This window comes from Canis lupus, chromosome 12, assembly GCF_048164855.1.
Source record: "Canis lupus baileyi chromosome 12, mCanLup2.hap1, whole genome shotgun sequence".
In the NCBI taxonomy this organism is placed as follows: Eukaryota; Metazoa; Chordata; class Mammalia; order Carnivora; family Canidae; genus Canis; species Canis lupus.
In genome coordinates, this window is record NC_132849.1 from 13558808 (window position 1) to 13577188 (window position 18381).

At 39.4% G+C, this 18381-nt stretch overlaps 1 protein-coding gene across 6 annotated transcripts in view; it reads right to left on the reverse strand.

Annotated features, from left to right (window-relative positions):
- Positions 1-17699, reverse strand: part of PAIP2B (poly(A) binding protein interacting protein 2B) — a 32506-nt gene extending 14807 nt beyond the window's left edge. Inside the window, exons 1-2 of one of the 6 annotated variants that reach the window (XM_072769753.1) lie at positions 17491-17690; positions 1748-1990 (exon numbers count right to left, since the gene is read on the reverse strand). The gene's annotated coding sequence lies outside the window, so the exon portion shown is untranslated. Of the gene's footprint in view, positions 1-1747; positions 1991-17490 lie in introns of all 6 variants that reach the window. The other 5 variants (XM_072769752.1, XM_072769749.1, XM_072769748.1 and 2 more) reach the window with 5 other exon arrangements.
- Positions 17700-18381: the final 682 nt, after the last annotated feature.

Below are 18381 nucleotides of genomic sequence, written 5' to 3' on the forward strand. Positions count from 1 at the left end.
CCTCCAGAGGGAGTGTAGTCTGGATGACACCTTGATTTTTTACTTCTGGCCTCCAAAAACTGCAAGAAAATACATTTATGTTAATTTAAGCTACCAGTTTGTGGTAATTTGTTACAATAACCACTGAAAACTAATAAATCCAGTATGGTGGGTATGTTGAAGGCTTCTGAAAGGTCAAGAGGAAGGCTGAGGAATATCCATAGAATTTAGGACACAGAGGTCTCTGATGACCTTAATGAGAGTGGTTGCCATGAACATAAATGAAAAGGAAAGCCAAATGGAGGGTATGTGAGTTGCATGTGACAGAAGTATTAGATAACTCTTTGGAGGAATCTAGCTGTCAAGAAAAGGGACATGAATGGACAAAAACTAGAGTGTGAGAGGTCCCTGGAAAGTATATTTAATAACTGGAGAGTCTAGAGCTTGTTTAAATGTTCATAGAAATGGTCTAGTGGAGAGGAAGAGGCTACAAAAACCAGAGAAAGAAGGAATGACTGATAGTGCAGGCCATGGGAAGGCAGGAAGGGATACTGAACTACTCATGTTTTGAATAGCTCATACATTCCCTGATTCAAAATCTAAATGCCGGGAATTTTTAATTAGTAATATAGGTAGTTGCAAGATGAGCACGTAGTGAGAGCTGAGAGAAGAAAAGCATCAGGAGAGAGATTTTATCCATCACAAAGCCATATGAAACATCTTTACTCCATGGCAGGATATTTACTTCCCTGGTGGCAAGAATGCTTAGGGTCTTGTTGGGGAGGAAAAAAATTTTCTCGACCTTTCAAGATTCTTCTAGTTGGTCTAAGAATCAAATTGACACGAGACAGATTAGCAGGAGAAAATCAAAAGTTTAACATGTATACCTCTTGTAGATATGGGAGAGACCCATGAAAACTCAGTAACTCATCAAAATGGCTAAAGGCATGACCTTAAATACCACCTCCAGCTAAAGACAAAAAATCTTTGGGGTGGAAAGTAAGTTATGGAAGTTTACAAGAAAAGCACAGTAAACAAGGGTAAGGTTGTTACACAGATTTAAGTCTGCTTTAAGATTTAAGTCCATTCCTTCTCCATTAATAACAGTTTCAAGAGATTTGGAGTCATCCCCTTCTTCCTGGTACTGAGGGAGACACTCTTACAATGAATGGAGATTTCCCTTATAAAAGTAAGTGTCTTGGGGCACCTGGGTTAAGCAATCAGTTAAGCATCAGCCTTCAACTCAGGTCATGACCCCAGGGTCCTGGGATGGAGCCCTGCATTGGGCTCCCTGTTCAACAGGGAACCTGCTTCTCCCTCTCCCCCTGTTCCTTCCCCCATACTCGAGTTCTCAAATGTGCCATGATCTCTCTCATAAATAAATAAATAAATAAATAATCAATCTTTTTTAAAACATAAATGTCTCTGCTTAGTTTTAAGAACTTCTTTTAGATCTGTAGTTTCTTAAAAAATAAACAGCTTGAAATAACTAATATACCAAAGGGGCATTTTTTGGGGTGGCTAAATTTGCTCCCTTTCATTCCCTAAGTGTAAGTCTCCCTGCCTGGACAGTTGCTGGATAAACCTACCCAACTCCAACTTTCTGGGTTTCTTTTTATTTCCTCTTCTAAGTTTTTGCAGTGTCATGAGTGTGTGTGTGTGTGTGTGTGTGTGTGTGTGTGTATTTTATTTTAAAGTGACATAAGCAATACAAGAAATAATTTCATAAAGACTTTTAAATTCATATAGAATATATTTTTGTATATACCATGTTATACTTTGCACTAAAATAATTTCTCTGTTTCCTTCTTCAACAGTCTTCTTTTACTAAGTAAATAAACCCATCAGCTTTTCTCCATTATTTGGTAGAAGATCCAGGTGGTAGAAGCAGGATGAGCTTTTTCAGAGTGACGTGGGAAGAACATGTAGAATACATACATGGTGATTAAAAAGCAGGTTCCAGGTCAGTCTCTAATTTCCATTTCATTTGTTCTTGGAGAGGCTACATGGACTTAACAAAAGATAAATAAGTAACACCTTGGTAAACTTTCCTATACTGACCTCAATACACAAATGCTCCATTAGTTATCTTCCTTTTGATGCAAGAAAAGGGCTTGCAAATAGAGTATCAAAGCCTTTGTTAAGCACACAGAAAACTGAGCTTACCTGCAATTAGAAGCTGACAAGTCACTTTCAAAAGCTTATTAGCATACTCAAATAGGATTAAGAATGCAGTTAGCCAGTGTCCAGAGGCATATTTTTATTCAGTAGTTTTCAATCTCTAGAATACATTAGACTCACTAGGAAACTTTTCCACATCATACCTTTCAGACATTATAATTTGTTAGGCCCAAGCCAACGCCCAACATTTGTATTTTTGCTTGTTAACTGCCATAGGTTATTATGAGTATAGAAAGACTAAAGACTAAGAACAATTCTTCCAACAAAGTGGCAAATTCTATGCGGAATAATCCAAATCTCAATGACCCTAATTCCCACATCAGCAGTTCCAAAATTAGTGACTGCTCTTTGCAAAAAATAAACAAAAAATACAGCCAAATAAATTCATTTCTCTGAGAAGACCTATTTAACTCGAACTACCAAGCATTTCCCTAATCAATTGCCTTTATTATTCATTTATTACATTTTTAATCTAACACCTATTAACCCACAAGCTTTTAGAAACACTGCCTCAAGGATGCCTGTGCCATTATACTATTGGCAATGTATAAAACAGACATAAAATGCACTCCATAAAGCATATAAAGCACTTCTAAGGTAGAATAAACACACTTGCCTAGTCAGTGGTAAGCTCTCTGTATCCCAGAGGTATGCCCTCAAGTTCTACTTATCCAGGTAAAGGCCATCAATTGTCCTCCCGGGATAACATCAAATGGTGGTCATTACAGGACCCTGACTTCCCCATATCCAGCTCCAGATGGATATAAGCTATTAACAGGGGAAACACTCTGAACTCTTTAGCAGATTATGCTAATTGAAAACATTGTTATGGGCAAATTATTACAAATGAAATAGGTGTAACTTTTCTCAATCACAAAATAAAGGCCTCTAAATGTCTTAGACTAATCTGTTGATACTTTGTCTTTTAAATGCACAATAATATCAGAAATGCCACTATAGAAATTTGAATACAACCTCTGCCTAAGGTCTCTCCTACGTCTACCCCATTTCACATTTGATTATAAATATACTTGAGTATTTACTATTCATTTGTTTTGGGCCCAGTCTACTTATAACCTCAGAAGTTTCTTGAGGGCAAGAATCAAGTCTTTATAGCTTTTAGTATGCCTTGTGCCCACCAGGTCCTCAATAAATAATTTGTTGACTAAGTGCCATTTTCAGAAGGCTGTATTCTAAATCTCATTTCCTAGGAAGGAAGCCCATGCCCTTAGGGGCTATGATCTGTGGTTGAGCATTCCTTATTGAGTATTAACAGATACTCCCCGCAGCCAATGACAACATGACTCAGGAATCTGTTTTTGACAGGTTAAATTACTCTTGAGGAGGCAAAAATTCCTACTTCTATTCTAAGAAATATTTTTATATGTTCTTGTTTACTATTTTAGCATTTAATAACACCAGGTGGATTTAATAGTCTCATCAGGAGTTGTAGGCTAGGGATAAAAGCTTGCTACCGTGCAATTATCTAACCTGGAAGAAATTCATACCATGGATTCTCAACAAATATCACCAAAAGGGACTGCATGCTCATTTTATCTGATATATTTTTGGAAAAAATATAAAGTGGGAAGAAAGGAGCCACCCACTCTAAATACATATGTAATGAGGGTGAGAAAACTGTTTTCACTACGAGTTTTTACAGGAAAGGTGTACCGTTTTTGAGGGGAGAAACTCCTTGAAAATTAATTTGGGGTAGAAGAGTCCTTGAAGGACCAAGGTAAGAGTACGACTCCATGGAAGAGAGGGAAACGTTTCCCTAGGGGACTGAGGGGGAACACAGTGCTGGAACATGACAAAGAAAAACAAGGAGTCAAAAGTAGTACCTTTCAGAGAGCGGGGAGGCCTGACACTGTGTAATGTGGTCTCCACTTTAAGACTTTTAGTGTTCAGCAAACTACTGGGGCCATATTAAGCTTAGGAGCAGATGGATTTTTTGGTGTGGAATCACTGAAGAGGCAGGATTTAATGTCTAAATTGTAGAGGCAGACCAGAAGTCAGTTGTGAATTGGGAAAGTACTTGAAGCAAATTGATCCAGATTGTCCAAGGGAAAAAGAGGGCACCAGAAGACATCCAGTTATAAAGAGGAAACAAGTAATCTACCCAAATACAAAGGGAAAAGACACAAATAAAATAATGGCTCTTCTAAATACTTCACACTAACATTCTCTCTTTTATGTTCACAACAATTCTTTGAGTAGGTGCTGACATTATCCTTGCTTTTCAGATTAATCTGCCACCATTCAAACATTTATTAAACACCTTGCCTAAGGGATAATACAGTCAGAGCAGGAATTGGGGCTTAAGTTCAGGTCTTCCTGTATCCAAAGCTCATGCTCTTAGCTACTACCCTACACTCTTACACTTCCCAGTTGAGCTCCAGAATACTTATGATATAAAATGCTAAGTTTTCTCAAATATTGTTAATGGAAGTAGGGGAAGCAGGATGAAGAAAAATGCTATTCAACAAAAGGATTAGGTCTTTGGAAGGAAAATATGAACAGGGTCATACCACATGCTGGTGTATTTAAATAAAAATAAACTCTGTTCTCTGTCATAAACATAAAAGCTCCATTTAATTTGAAGCTTGCTAGTCCTTTTAGGATGAGAATGCAGACCCCCACAAATATGTATATAATCCCTTATGCATAATTCCAATATCCAGAAAGCTCTAAAAACTAAGAATTTTCCATACGCTTTCTGTCAAAACTCAGATGACATTAAAACTTGAACTGATGCGAAGCTATATTAGCTTGCATTTATCCACTTAGTGTGAATACTCTTGTTTTGCTCAGAAATACTACTGTGTGTAACTAAGGGTGCTGCAACAGACCATGGGGGTATTACATAACACACAGAGAAAGCATCTCTAAAATTTGAAAAATTCTGAATTCTGAAACTCATCTAGTCAAGGTTTTATACCTTCTATAGACTTGTATTCCAAAGTATTTTAAAAACAATTTCTAAGAATGATTAGTTCAGAGGTACTTAATCTTCAGGATCTCACAAGACAGTAAATTTTCAAAAATATTTTGAAGGCAACATAGAGTTACAATTTTAAAAAAGATTTTATTCATTTATATGAGAGAGAGAGTGAGCGAGAGAGAAAGAGACAGCACATGAGTGGGGGTAGGAAGGGGATGGGGAAGAACAGAGGGAGAGGGAAAAGTAGACTCCCCACTCAGCCGGGAGCCTGATTGTGACTCAATGGGATTCCGGGATCATGACCTGAACCAAAGGCAGATACTTAACCCGCTGAGACACCCAGGTCCCCCTAGAGTTACAATTTTTAAAAACTAAGTAAGGATAACAAAAATATCCTTATCAATATCACTTTAATTTTTTTTCAATTTTTATTTATTTATGATAGAGAGAGAGAGAGAGGCAGAGACATAGGCAGAGGGATAAGCAGGCTCCATGCACCGGGAGCCCGATGTGGGATTCGATCCCGGGTTTTCAGGATTGAGCCCTGGGCCAAAGGCAGGCGCCAAACGGCTGCGCCACCCAGGGATCCCTCAATATCACTTTATAAAAGGGTATTTTCAACACCAGAAAACACAAGAAGACCTTAATTCAATGCAAAAGACAGTTCTTTAAATTGAATAAATTTAACTTTACAAAAAACACTATAGTCCTAATTTTTCTTATTTCACCACAGGCTGGTGAAAATTCATTGGAGACCAGCACCTTTCTGGCCAGAGGCATAGAGCTCAGTTGGCTACAAAAAAATTGCTTCAGGAAATGATTAAAAAATGCAGTCCCTCGGGATCCCTGGGTGGCGGCAGCGGTTTAGCGCCTGCCTTTGGCCCAAGGCGCGATCCTGGAGACCCGGGATTGAATCCCACGTCGGGCTCCCGGTGCATGGAGCCTGCTTCTCCCTCTGCCTGTGTCTCTGCCTCTCTCTCTCTCTCTCTGTGTGACTATCATAAATAAATAAAAATTAAAAAAAAAAATGCAGTCCCTGAGGCTCCATCCTAGGGGAAGGTCTCGGGGTGGGCCATACCTATATCATGTTTTAGAAAGCTTGTGGGTTGTCTCTGATGTACAGCCAAGCTTCAGAACCACTGGTCTAGTCTATAGGATCTAGTTCCACCTTTTTTATTTCCCTCTCGTCAATTCTTTTCTGAGGGAGTAAGAGGAGCAAAACTGCTTTCATGTAGGGAATCTGACCAACCCACTGTCTTTTATATGTTATTCCTCCTACAGTCAATGTTAGACCAGTTCATCAACTTGCAAACTGAGGTTGTTAGCAGTGGAACAACTGAAATTAGGTGGTAGAAAAGCCTGCTGAAGCAAAACTCCTCCATGAAAAGGTTGGCTTCCTGAGTTTCTTTCTCTCAACTCAAAGATTCTATATGATGCCTAAATTCAGCACAGGTATACTTGTCTTTGCCAGAAAAAAAAATAATTTAAAAAATGTATGTGTGTATGAATATATATTTAAACATATATGCATGTGTGTATATCTATCTAATTCTTCATAGCTGTCTTCTGTGTCTAGCTGCTAATAAGCCAGGTCTATGATTTTGACTTTCATTTTTCATTTTTAGAGGGATTACAAAAATTACTAGTATTACCTCAAACAATATAATGACAAATCATGAAAACAACGGAAAATCCACAGTATACCTGATGTCTAATGCAGCAGGCTACATTCTCCAACATTCCAATAAGATAAAAATTAATTCCAAAAATTTCCTTTTTTGGCAAAAAAAATTATCTTATTCTCTTGTTACTGTTTTTAAAAAATCTTAAGAATACACATAGCTAATACCTTTTAAAACAACAAAACTTTCAATAAGCATTCAAACATCTGTCCCAGGGACGCCTAGGTGGCTCAGTGGTTGAGCATCTGCCTTCGGCTCAGCGTGATCCTGGGGTCCTGGGATAGAGTCCTGCATCGGGCTCCCCACAGGGAGCATGCTTCTCTCTCTGCCTATGTTTCTGCCTCTCTCTGTCTCTCATAAATAAATAAATAAAATCTTAAAACAAAAACAAAAACCTGTCCCAACTAAAAAAATTAGTGGAACCTTCTAGAGCAAGGTTAAATGGCCAGTGACAGGGGAGACAAAAAGGACATATAAATAACTCCTATTCTCATGGGGTTAATCACTAAATCCTATTTCAACAGAATCCCTTCACCTCTAAGCTTTGCAGATGAAACAGCTTCTCTCATTTGATTTGACTTCCAATTATGAAACAAGAATTGTTTATGTCACTGTGTATTGCTGATTACCTGAATTCAACACCATGCTGGCAGCAAAGGAGGTAAATCTTTCATGATTTGCTCCATAACCGGTTTACTTCCTATCCTCCTAGACCAAATTCAGCCTTCTTCTAAAGCCAGAATTCTAGTATTTAATTAATATATAGCAGTGGTTCCCGAAATTTATTCCCAGGCCCAGCAGCATCCTCATTACTTGGGAACTTGCTAGAAATGCAAATTCACAGTCCCACCCCAGACCTATTGAATCAGAAACTCTAGGTGGGGCCCAGCAATCTGTGTCATAATAAGCCCTCCAGCTGATTCAGAAACACTCAACTTTGAGAACCACTGATAAACAATAAGGAAAAAAATGTGATTCCTTCTGTTGGTCCAAAGCCAGGGGTGCTGTATATTCTATCTTCATATGAAATAAAGACATCCAATTAAAAGACAATCTCCTTAAAACTCCTATCCTCAATCCAATGTGTTTTATTTTTGTGAGCTAAATAAGAAAACAAGCTGCGTTCTGAGATTTAGTAAAAAATGTACACTTAACAAGCATCAGTTCCCTTCTAGCTTGATTTCACATGATACCATTTATATCTTCTTACATCTAAAGTTCCAAAAAAGAACCTTCATAATGTAAGCTTCGGACACTTCAGGAATTGTATAATAAAACATCAACTAGGTCTGAATATATCAAGCTTATTAGAGAAGAAAAGTGGAATTATTTTCTACATCTCAGAACTGTATTCAATAGGGAATTAGAGATTTCTTTTCACCTTTATACTTCCAAGTTAACATAATTAAATCAGAACACTCTATTATTTAAAAGTTCTAGCTAGGCAAAGTTTCACTGCACTACTTTTTGCTTTGGTGGGGATAAAACAGAGCCCTGGGAGGCCCATTTTGTGTATCTGCAAGGCTGCAGAACAAAATAGTCACATCTGTTCAATGCTGAAACAAAGGATGTGTAAACCCTCAGCACTTGCCTAGGTAATAAAAAGACACCAAGAACACCACCATCAAACAAAAGCAATTACATATTGTTCTACTCATGTTTATACTAAAATCACTATGTTAAAACTTTACTTCCCCTAGTATTATTGCATTTTAAAGGAGGGCAAGACCAGCCTCCAGTTCAGGAAGCACCACCTTTCAAAAAGCAGATAGTTCCCATGCAACTGTTTCAGAGCACAAGACAGCCTCCTAATGATTAGTTTACAAGTAGCTCAATACACTAAACGGAACAAAAATAGCACCAAAGATAAACCACAGACCAATTTCCATGCTATAGATATACACTTTCAAATAAGACATGAGCAAAAAAGTCAAGCAACTTATTTAAAAATAAAACCATAACACTGATCACCAAAGTTCAGCCCAGAAATGCAAGGATAGTCTGAAATTGTGAAATATAAAATGTATTTTTTTATATTAACAGGTAAAAGGGGAAAAAAAACCTAAACGAGTATCTCAGCAGTTCCCAGGATACATATATTATGATTCTACCTTTAAAAATGTTTCTATACAAAAAATATATATAAAAAAATAAAATAATAAAATAAAGTAAAATGAGAAGTAAAAAAAAAAACTTTTAAGTAGTGAACTTTTTACTTTATGTGTTAAATATTTCTGTATTTTTTCTATCATTTTATAGGTGCTACCTTATTAAATGGGTATTATTTTACAGTCAGAAACAAAATCAGTTTAAATAAGATGCCCACACAGCTAGTAAGTGGCATAGTGAAACTTAGGGAAGCTGGTTTCACTGTCTCTAAATCTTGAACTGTTAGGATCATACTGTTAAACTGATAAACGCCATTAAATTACAATATTAATGCGTCAAAAAAAATGTTTCTATATATAAAAAAAGTCTAAAAAGCAAAAAACCAGAATGTTTTGGGTAGCAAAATTACAGATTTTTCTTTATATTTTATTTTCTAATTATTATAAAGAAGAATGTGGCTTCTTTTATAATTAGGGAGAAATGTTTTCATGTATACATATTTAATTCTCTTTCTTATTTTCCTCATGTATGTACATCACATGCAGACTACAGGGCTGGAATTACTGCCTCTTGAGGTTCATCAGCTCACTTCTAAGATGTGCAGTGACAAACTGCCCTATCTTCATTATTTTTAAAGGTCCTCCAATAGCAACACAGAAAAAACATAATTAGGTAAGTTAAAAAATATGAAAAGTGTGATTACAATTGAAAATAATATGTACTCACTAAAAAATACTACAAGTGAACATGAAAAAGAAAGCAGCTACTGAAGCCATGGGGCGATCATTTGGAAATGTTGTTTTCGGTTGTTTCGCTGTGTTCAAAGTATTTTTTAAACATACAAAATTGAGTAAAAAGGAAAAAAAGCCCTGCCAAACCCTTGCAGGGGCCACTCTTCCAATCTTTGCTACTGTTGTTATGTATTCACCTGACATCAAAAGATGGGCAGCTCCTCAGACCCTTTCTTCTTCCTTAAAACCCTACTTCAATTCATGTATTCATATATTTTTTAAAGATTTTATTTACTTATTCATGAGAGACACAGAGACAGAGAAGTGGCCCCCTGCGGGGAGACTAGGGACTCATCCCAGCACCCCAGGATCACGCCCTGAGCCGAAGACAGATGCTCATCCACTGAGCCACCTAGGTCTCCCCATTCACATATTTCTTGAAAATGTAACACAAACTCATGATTTGAAAAATGTTTTAAATATATATAAAGGCATATGGTGAAATCCTATCTCCACTCCTATTTCTTCCATTGGTATCTTATATTATCATTTCAGAATTTCTTTTTGTAACTATAAGCAAATATAAATAAATGTATATTCTTATTCCACCCTTCTTTCTCTCTCAGCACAAAAAGTAACCTACTAAATAGATGGCTGCGTGCTGTGCCCCCTATTTATTTATTTATTTATTTATTGTGCCCCCTTTTTTACAACTATCCAATATTCCATGGTTTGCTTGCACAATTTACTTAACAAGTTCCCTGCTGACAAACACCAGGGTCATCCCTATCATGCTATTAGAAACAATAATGCCAAGCATAACCACATGCATACATCAAATTCATTTCTGAGTGTGCCTTTGATGAAGCTTCTGGAATGGTTCAAGATACTAGATGATTACAAGTTCACGAACACATTCATCAGGCTCAGAAGTTACCCCTTTTCTAGTTCTCATTATATACAGCATTATGTAGCAAAAGATGGAATGATTCCACTAAATCAAGCAATTGTACTCTTAGGGGATTCATCTCATAAAAATAAAATGACTAAAACACGCAGATGAACCCATTTCCATAAAAAATGATGAATGTACATAAAAAGTATAAAATATACCCATCAAAATGTGAACCACTGCCTTAGTTTGGTGGATCTATGGAATGCTTTGTAGCCCCCCCCCCCTTTTTTGCCTATCAATGCTTTTTAATTTTATAAAAGTAATATACTATTTCTGTAATATAAAATTAAAAGCTATAAATAAAATGTTAATTCAAATTGAGCTGGATATATTTCTTTGGTCTGTCTTATATTTATACAGTGAGTGCTTCAGAGTTCCTAAAGTATGTTTATGTGCATCATTTAATTCTATACTAACCCTATGTATTTTCATTCTATCAAAATGGAAAGGGAAACAGATGGTTAGGCAGTTGTGCTCAAGGTCATTCAAATAGTAAGCCTGGCAGAGACAAATTTCAAACCTAGATCTTCTGCTGCAAAATCAGTGCACTACCAAAACCATAACTGTTGCTTCCTTAACTTTAATAATACTTTCGGAGTTAGTTACATAATTAGAATTTGATGGATGAATGAAAATTATACAGTATAAGGCCTCAGTCCTTAAAGCTCATATAATCAGATCTTCTTAAAGGGAGAATGCTAGCATACAACTCCCAAAACTCCAGAGTTAGGAGAGGGTGTGGGTGCTTCTACAAAAATCACCTAACTGGCAAAGTTAATGTCTAATATGACCCAAAATGAATGTATAATAAAAGCAATATCCTCTAAAGTTAGAAGATTCTCACTCTCAAAACAACCTTTGTCTCTGAATAAGCCATATTTTCAAGGGGGTAATTATAAAATATATTTTTTTAGGTTTGGGACTTATAGACCAAGATGGTAATAAGTTAACTAGAGTATATTCTTTCTCTCCAGTGTCTCTCCTTTCCTATAAAATTATACAGGTTATTTTATAACACATATGGAGACCACTGATAAACCTTGGTTTGTTAAGGTATATTTGTTTAAAGAGGAGCAGATAAATGGTGCTGGGAAAATTGGACATCCACATGCAGAAGAATGAAACTAGACCATTCTCTTACACCATACACAAATATAAACTCAAAATGGATGAAAGATCTAAATGTGAGACAAGATTCCATCAAAATCCTAGAGGAGAACACAGGCAACACCCTTTTTGAACTTGGCCACAGTAACTTCTTGCAAGATACATCCATGAAAGCAAGAGAAACAAAAGCAAAAATGAACTATTGGGACTTCATCAAGATAAGAAGCTTTTGCAAAGCAAAGGAAACAGTCAACAAAACTAAAAGACAACCTACAGAATGGGAGAAGATATTTGCAAATGACCTATCAGATAAAGGGCTAGTATCCAAGATCTATAAAGAACTTCTTAAACTCAACAGCAAAGAAACAAACAATCCAATCATGAAATGGGCAAAAGACATGAACAGAAATCTCACAGAGGAAGACACAGACACGGCCAACAAGCACATGAGAAAATGTTCCGCATCACTTGCCATCAGGGAAATACAAATCAAAACCACAAAGAGATACCACCTCACCCCAGGGAGAATGGGGAAAATCAACAAGGCAGGAAACCACAAATGTTGGAGAGGATGTGGAGAAAGGGGAACCCTCTTGCACTGTCGGTGGAATTGTGAACTGGTGCAGCCACTCTGGAAAACTGTGTGGAGGTTCCTCAAAGAGTTAAAAATAGATTTGCCCTATGACCCAGCAATTGCACTGCTGGGGATTTACCCCAAAGATACAGATGCAGTGAAACGCCAGGACACCTGCACCCCGATGTTTCTAGCAGCAATGTCCACAATGGCCAAACTGTGGAAGGAGCCTCGGTGTCCATCAAAAGATGAATGGATAAAGAAGCTGTGGTCTATGTAAACAATGGAATATTACTCAGCCATTAGAAACGACGAATACCCACCATTTGCTTCGACGTGGATGGAACTGGAGGGTATTATGCTGAGTGAAATAAGTCAATCAGAGAAGGACAAACATTATATGGTCTCATTCATTTGGGGAATATAAAAAATAGTGAAAGGGAATAAAGGGAAAAGGAGAAAAAAATGAGTGGGAAATATCAGAAAAGGAGACAGAACATGAGAGACTCCTAACTCTGGGAAACGAACAAGGGGTGGTAGAAAGGGAGGTGGGCGGGGGGTGGGGGTGACTGGGTGACCGGCACTGAGGGGGGCACTTGATGGGATGAGCACTGGGTGTTATTCTATATGTTGGCAAACTGAACACCAATAAAAAATAAATTAAAAAAATAAAAAATAAAGAGGAGCAGAGAGAGAGAGGGAGAGAGAAAATCTTAAGCAGGCTCCACGCCCAGCAAGGAGCCTGATGCAGAGCTCAATTTCACAATCCTGAGATCATGACCTGAGCTGATATCAAAAATTGGATGCCTAACAGATTGAGCCACCCAGGTGCTCCAAAGTATATTTAATTCATCATTCCTTAAACTATGTCTCATATAATCCTGTTCCAAAAGATAATTAGATGTATTGCAGAGGGGTGGAAAGGAAAAGTCATGGTTAAATACAATGCACCCCTTCTGGAGATCCACAAATCACAGTAAACATTAATATAATAAAGGCTCTAGAGAAGTCTTACATCATAGAAACCTTTGTTTAACCCAGCTTATTTTGACACAAAATTCTTCTACTACAGCCTAACTATTTGCATCATATGTTTAGACTAACTGCCTGGATAAAAGTAATTATTAACTGAACACCCACAATAGATACAGTAAAAATAGATAGTTCTTAAATTTTTCCTAACACAAAAATACTAATTCTTTTAGAAGTTCCTATGTTCAGTCTAGTGAACTCCTACCTCTTTACACACCAAAGCCTTGCTCAAATATTATCTCATTATCTCACCCAGTGCTCTCTATATTACTAACTATTCCTTTTTTCCTGGTTTTCTATAAAACCAGCATTTAGTTATAACTCTATTATCTCACTTAACACAGGATAAATCAGTTCATCCATCTGTCTCCTTGCTAGATGGTGAGCTCTTTGAGAGTAAGTTGGATTATATTTTCAGCACCTTGAAACAGTGGAGGGCACATATGAGCCTCACAATGAAGAAGTAAACAAAGTCACTACGTTATAACAGTTCCCCAGAATTCAATTCTTGTATTTCTGAACTGTTAGTGATACCTTGCCATCAGCTTGAGAACATTATGCTTTCTCCCTAAAACTTGCATCCACTATGGAACAGCAGTGGTCAGAGTTAACTCAGTTGTGGCAAGCCCTCTCGCCAAGCCTATTCACAGTTTTTTCCTTAGGTGATTTTTGTTTGTTTATGTCTCTGTGCCTTTGCACCTGCTGATCCCTGCTTGGAATGCTGTCTCAAAGTTCTATGCACCTGGAAAACATTCCTATGAGTCAGGTTAATGGAGAGAGGCTTAAAAGGAAGAGTTTAAGCACAGAGTTAAACAGAAATGTCCTAAAAGTCAATATGCTAGGGGATGTGAAGTGGGAGGGGGCACACCAGGTTTTACTTTGGTCAATTTATCATTCCAACCTGGACCTCTCCCCTGAGCTGTTAACTGTTTCTTTTTCTCAAATATAATATCAGGAAGGACAAGAGCTTAATCTATTTGTTCACCAGAGTCTAAAATAAAGCCTTGGTTAAGTAAGTGCTTAATAAATATTTGTTGAATAAGTGAACAAATTCTCAAAGAAGCTAAAAGAACATTCTACAGTGGGCTGCAAAAAGGGCTATCATGAAATAGACACCAGAGGTCATTTACAAGTACAGCTGATCCTCACTTTTTTATGGATCCTGTATTTGTGAATTCTCCTACTTGCTAAAATATCTTTGTAACCACAAAACCAACCCTCACGGTTGCTTTCTCTGTCGCCCACAGACATGCACAAGGTGCAAAAGTGGAGTCACCCCTCAAACAGATTCCCAGCTAAGGTAGAACAAGGTAGTGCTCTGCATTTGTGTTTCCAGTCTCATACAAGGATGACTAAAAGACACAGATGGCAGGGGGCAGTGGAGTATAGCACAAGAAGCTCTGGCTTAGGGGCCAGTCAGAGTTTGAATCCTAACTCAGGCACTTGTTCGAAGGTGGGCTCAGAGAAATCACTTAACACTTCTGAACCTCATTTTCTCTTTTGAAATAAAGAAAATAAAATTTACCAGGATGAACTGTATTTATATAAGATTATAACCTACGTAAGATATATACATGTACATATTTTCCCTAGGAGCATTGGTTCAGTATTTGCTAATTTAGTGCTCTAGGTGGCTTTATAGACCAAAATTACTGCAAATAATGAGAATTAAAGATAATTATTTATAATGAAATAACGGAAAGATATAGAAACAATTATTTGGATGGAGTACAGGCCAGTGTCAAGCTTCAGGAGATTTTGAAATAGAATCTCACTAAGCATATAAGGTGTGGAAAAGGCTTTCAAGAAGAGAGAAACAGTACAGAGAGAGACCCAAGTGTGTAAAACAAACAGACAGGTTTAGGAAATGGCGGGAACATGGGGTCACACTGCCTGTCGGTGCCCTACATACACCCTGCACTGCAGAACCTCTCCCTCTGCATTTAATTTTTGGTTTACAGGCCCCTCTCTTTAAACTGTTAGTTCCTTAAAGACAAGATCTCTAGGAAGAAATCATAGTTACAATCTTTTAAATCTGCAAATGAGTTATTACTAAGCACCAATACACCTGAAAAGACTGTAAAAAAAATACCTTTGGTTTTTCAACCACAGCCTTATGCCAACTCATAATAGCAACTAACTCATAGATTTGCAGTTTTTCCAGAACTTTTCTTTGATGACTGCTAATAATTCTGTAATTAATACTCTTTATTGTTCTCAATACCTGGGCATTTGTTAGAATAGCTTTAAGAGCTTCCTCTTTTTCATGTGATTTATTAACAGGGCTCAAACATATGGTCTATTAATGCAACGTTGCCTCCTCAGAGTAAAGATTCCTCTTAATTCACTCTACTAGACTTATTTCTCTATATACAAGGTACAGTCTTACCATAGCAAAATACAAGGAAAAATACACATGTATTACAAATAAGATAAAACAGTAAGACTTTTTTTTACAAAAACTTGCTAAATTCTGGCCAAAACACACTTTACATATCAAACTCATTGCTTACATTTCACCTCTGTGTACTGAGAAAAATAATTACAATTTATATGAATTCGTGAAACTAAGTACTTTTAGAACCTACAAAGTTTTGTACACGTGTATTTTCTCCTGCACACTCTCATACACACATAGCCTAAGGGGCCCATCACACTTAATCCAATACTTCTATTTCCTCAAAATAAAACCCTTACTGTCCAATATCTAAATTAACATTTTCTTTTTTATTTTTTTATTTTTATTTATTTATGATAGTCACAAAGAGAGAGAGAAAGAGAGAGAGAGGCAGAGACACAGGCAGAGGGAGAAGCAGGCTCCATGCACCAGGAGCCCGACGTGGGATTCGATCCCGGGTCTCCAGGATCGTGCCCTGGGCCAAAGGCAGGCGCTAAACCGCTGCGCCACCCAGGGATCCCTAAATTAACATTTTCAAAACTCTAAAGTGATAAGCTACTTTTCCCCATAAATTTCTTGGCATAATTTTATTTAGGCACAACACAGTTTGCACGATTATCTAGAACTGACATCATTATGTGGCTAGAACCAACATCATTAAAACACAAACTGATATACTATAAATGTGAATACAAATCCTCTGTGAATGGGGAAAAGAGAATATTGTTTTTAAGTAGTTTTAATGCCGTATTATCCATAGTCTGGGTGTGATCAAATCACATGGTGCTACACAGCTAAAATATGTCATATATTTTATGATAAAGTAAGGTGGACAGGCCCTTACATTGGAAACTCTCTGCTACTCCAGTTAAGCTTTTTAAGGTACAATGAAAAAAGAAAGAAAGGAGGAATAACGAAAACTGCCTACTTAAAATAATAATACATTTTAAATTGCTTGTGGCCAGTAAACCCTTCTCACGTCCATTTTCAGAAACTATCACCCAAACAACTACCGGGACAAAGATTTCGCAGAGGATATTACGACCAAATACCATTTTTAAGGAAGGCGAGAATAGTTCACCATTAACGAAACCGGTTAAAGTTCCCAATCTTGCAAAGCTCCCTGTACTGAGTATTCCGCGTCTCTGGCGTTCACCTTCCAGCTGCTTGGACCGAGCAAGTGGAAAATGTTAGTTTTCATGAGCGATGTGGATGAAATTTAGGGGGTGGGAGGGGCGAGGGACTCACTCGCAGAACAGAAGGCGGCAGAGAAGTGGCCTGGGTTCCTAACTCAAATTAGGTTTCAAGAACCAAAGCCGGAGTAAAGTGGGGAGGAGGAGGGAGTAGACGCAAAGCAAGTAACGCACCGGGGCCCGCGAGTGGGGGAGGGGTGAAAACGCGCACCTCCTCCGCCTCGCCGCCGGGAGGGGGACCGCGGGAGGCGGCGCCCGTCAGTTTGCCTCGCCGTGTGGCACCGGGGTAGTGAGGGGACTCGCAAGCCGGAGGGGTCAGTCCGGAGGAGGCTGAGGGGGCTCCGGGAAACTGAGGGGCGAGGGAGGGGAGAACGGGGCTAAGACCCCCTCACGCCCGCGAGAGGCAGAGGGTAACCCCAGCGGACGCCCCTTCTCTCCGACGGCCACGACCTGGGACCCTCCCCACAGGAGCCCGGACGGGCGCGCGTCGCCCCTCACAGCCCCGACGGCTGCGGAGGAAAGGGAGGCGCAGGGCGCCCCCAGAGCCCGGAGACAGACGCTTCCCGTGGGTCCCCCTCCCTGGCAGCCCGGCTGCCCAAGCCCACCTGGGCTGATCAGAAGCCCTTCCTCCAGATCGTACTCTGCCCCTCCTCCGAGAGCCTCAGCCGTCGCCGCAGAGGTCGCCGTCGCCAGAAGAGTCTCGGCCTCCAGTACCAAAGCGTGAGCCACAGCACGGGAGAAGCGCCGCTCGCCACTCGCCAGGTTACCCCTTACAGCACACTGGCTCCTTACTCCGCCCCCGAACCCAAGCCATTGGTTGCTGGGCACCGCCCCACTCGCCTATTGGGCCGGAGATGATGCCGCTCAGTCGCCTAGAAGGGCATGTGTGATGCTTATTGGTCCAGACGGGAGGCAGTTCCCGCCCGCTCCTTCAGAAGTTCCAGCTTCCGATTGGTGTTAACATCTGTCTTTTCGCCGCCTTCGTTCTTTCTCTCAGGGTGGAGCGCCTCCTTTCGGGAGACACCAGCTCTGATTGGTTGAAAGGACACTACGCTAGTCTTGAATGGGCGTAGAGCCGAGGAAGCGTCCAGCCCCCACGTGGGGGAGGAACCCAGGGCGCCGCACCTCGCGGTTTGTTTACACGGGCTCCGGCTGGCGCTTCCTTCTATTGGCTGAGCCCGCGGCCCCTCCCAGCGGGTTGCGCCATTCAACCTAGCCGGGAGGGGCACAGGGGCGGGCCCCAGTGGGATCTCCCTGACTGTCCAGGGCCCCGGGAGGAGCCTTAGAACTAGGCTGGCGCTGGCGCTGCGCTTCACCCTCGGGAAGCTGCGGAGCTGGGCTCCCTGGAGGGGGTCGAAAGCAGCAGAGAGATGTCTCACACTTCTAGAAACAAACCCAAATTCTTGAGTGCTTTTAAATCTCCCCCTTAAACTTAGGGTGTCCCTTTTTTGCTTGCTAGGGACTTTAAATTTTATACCTCAGGAAGCGAGGATTTC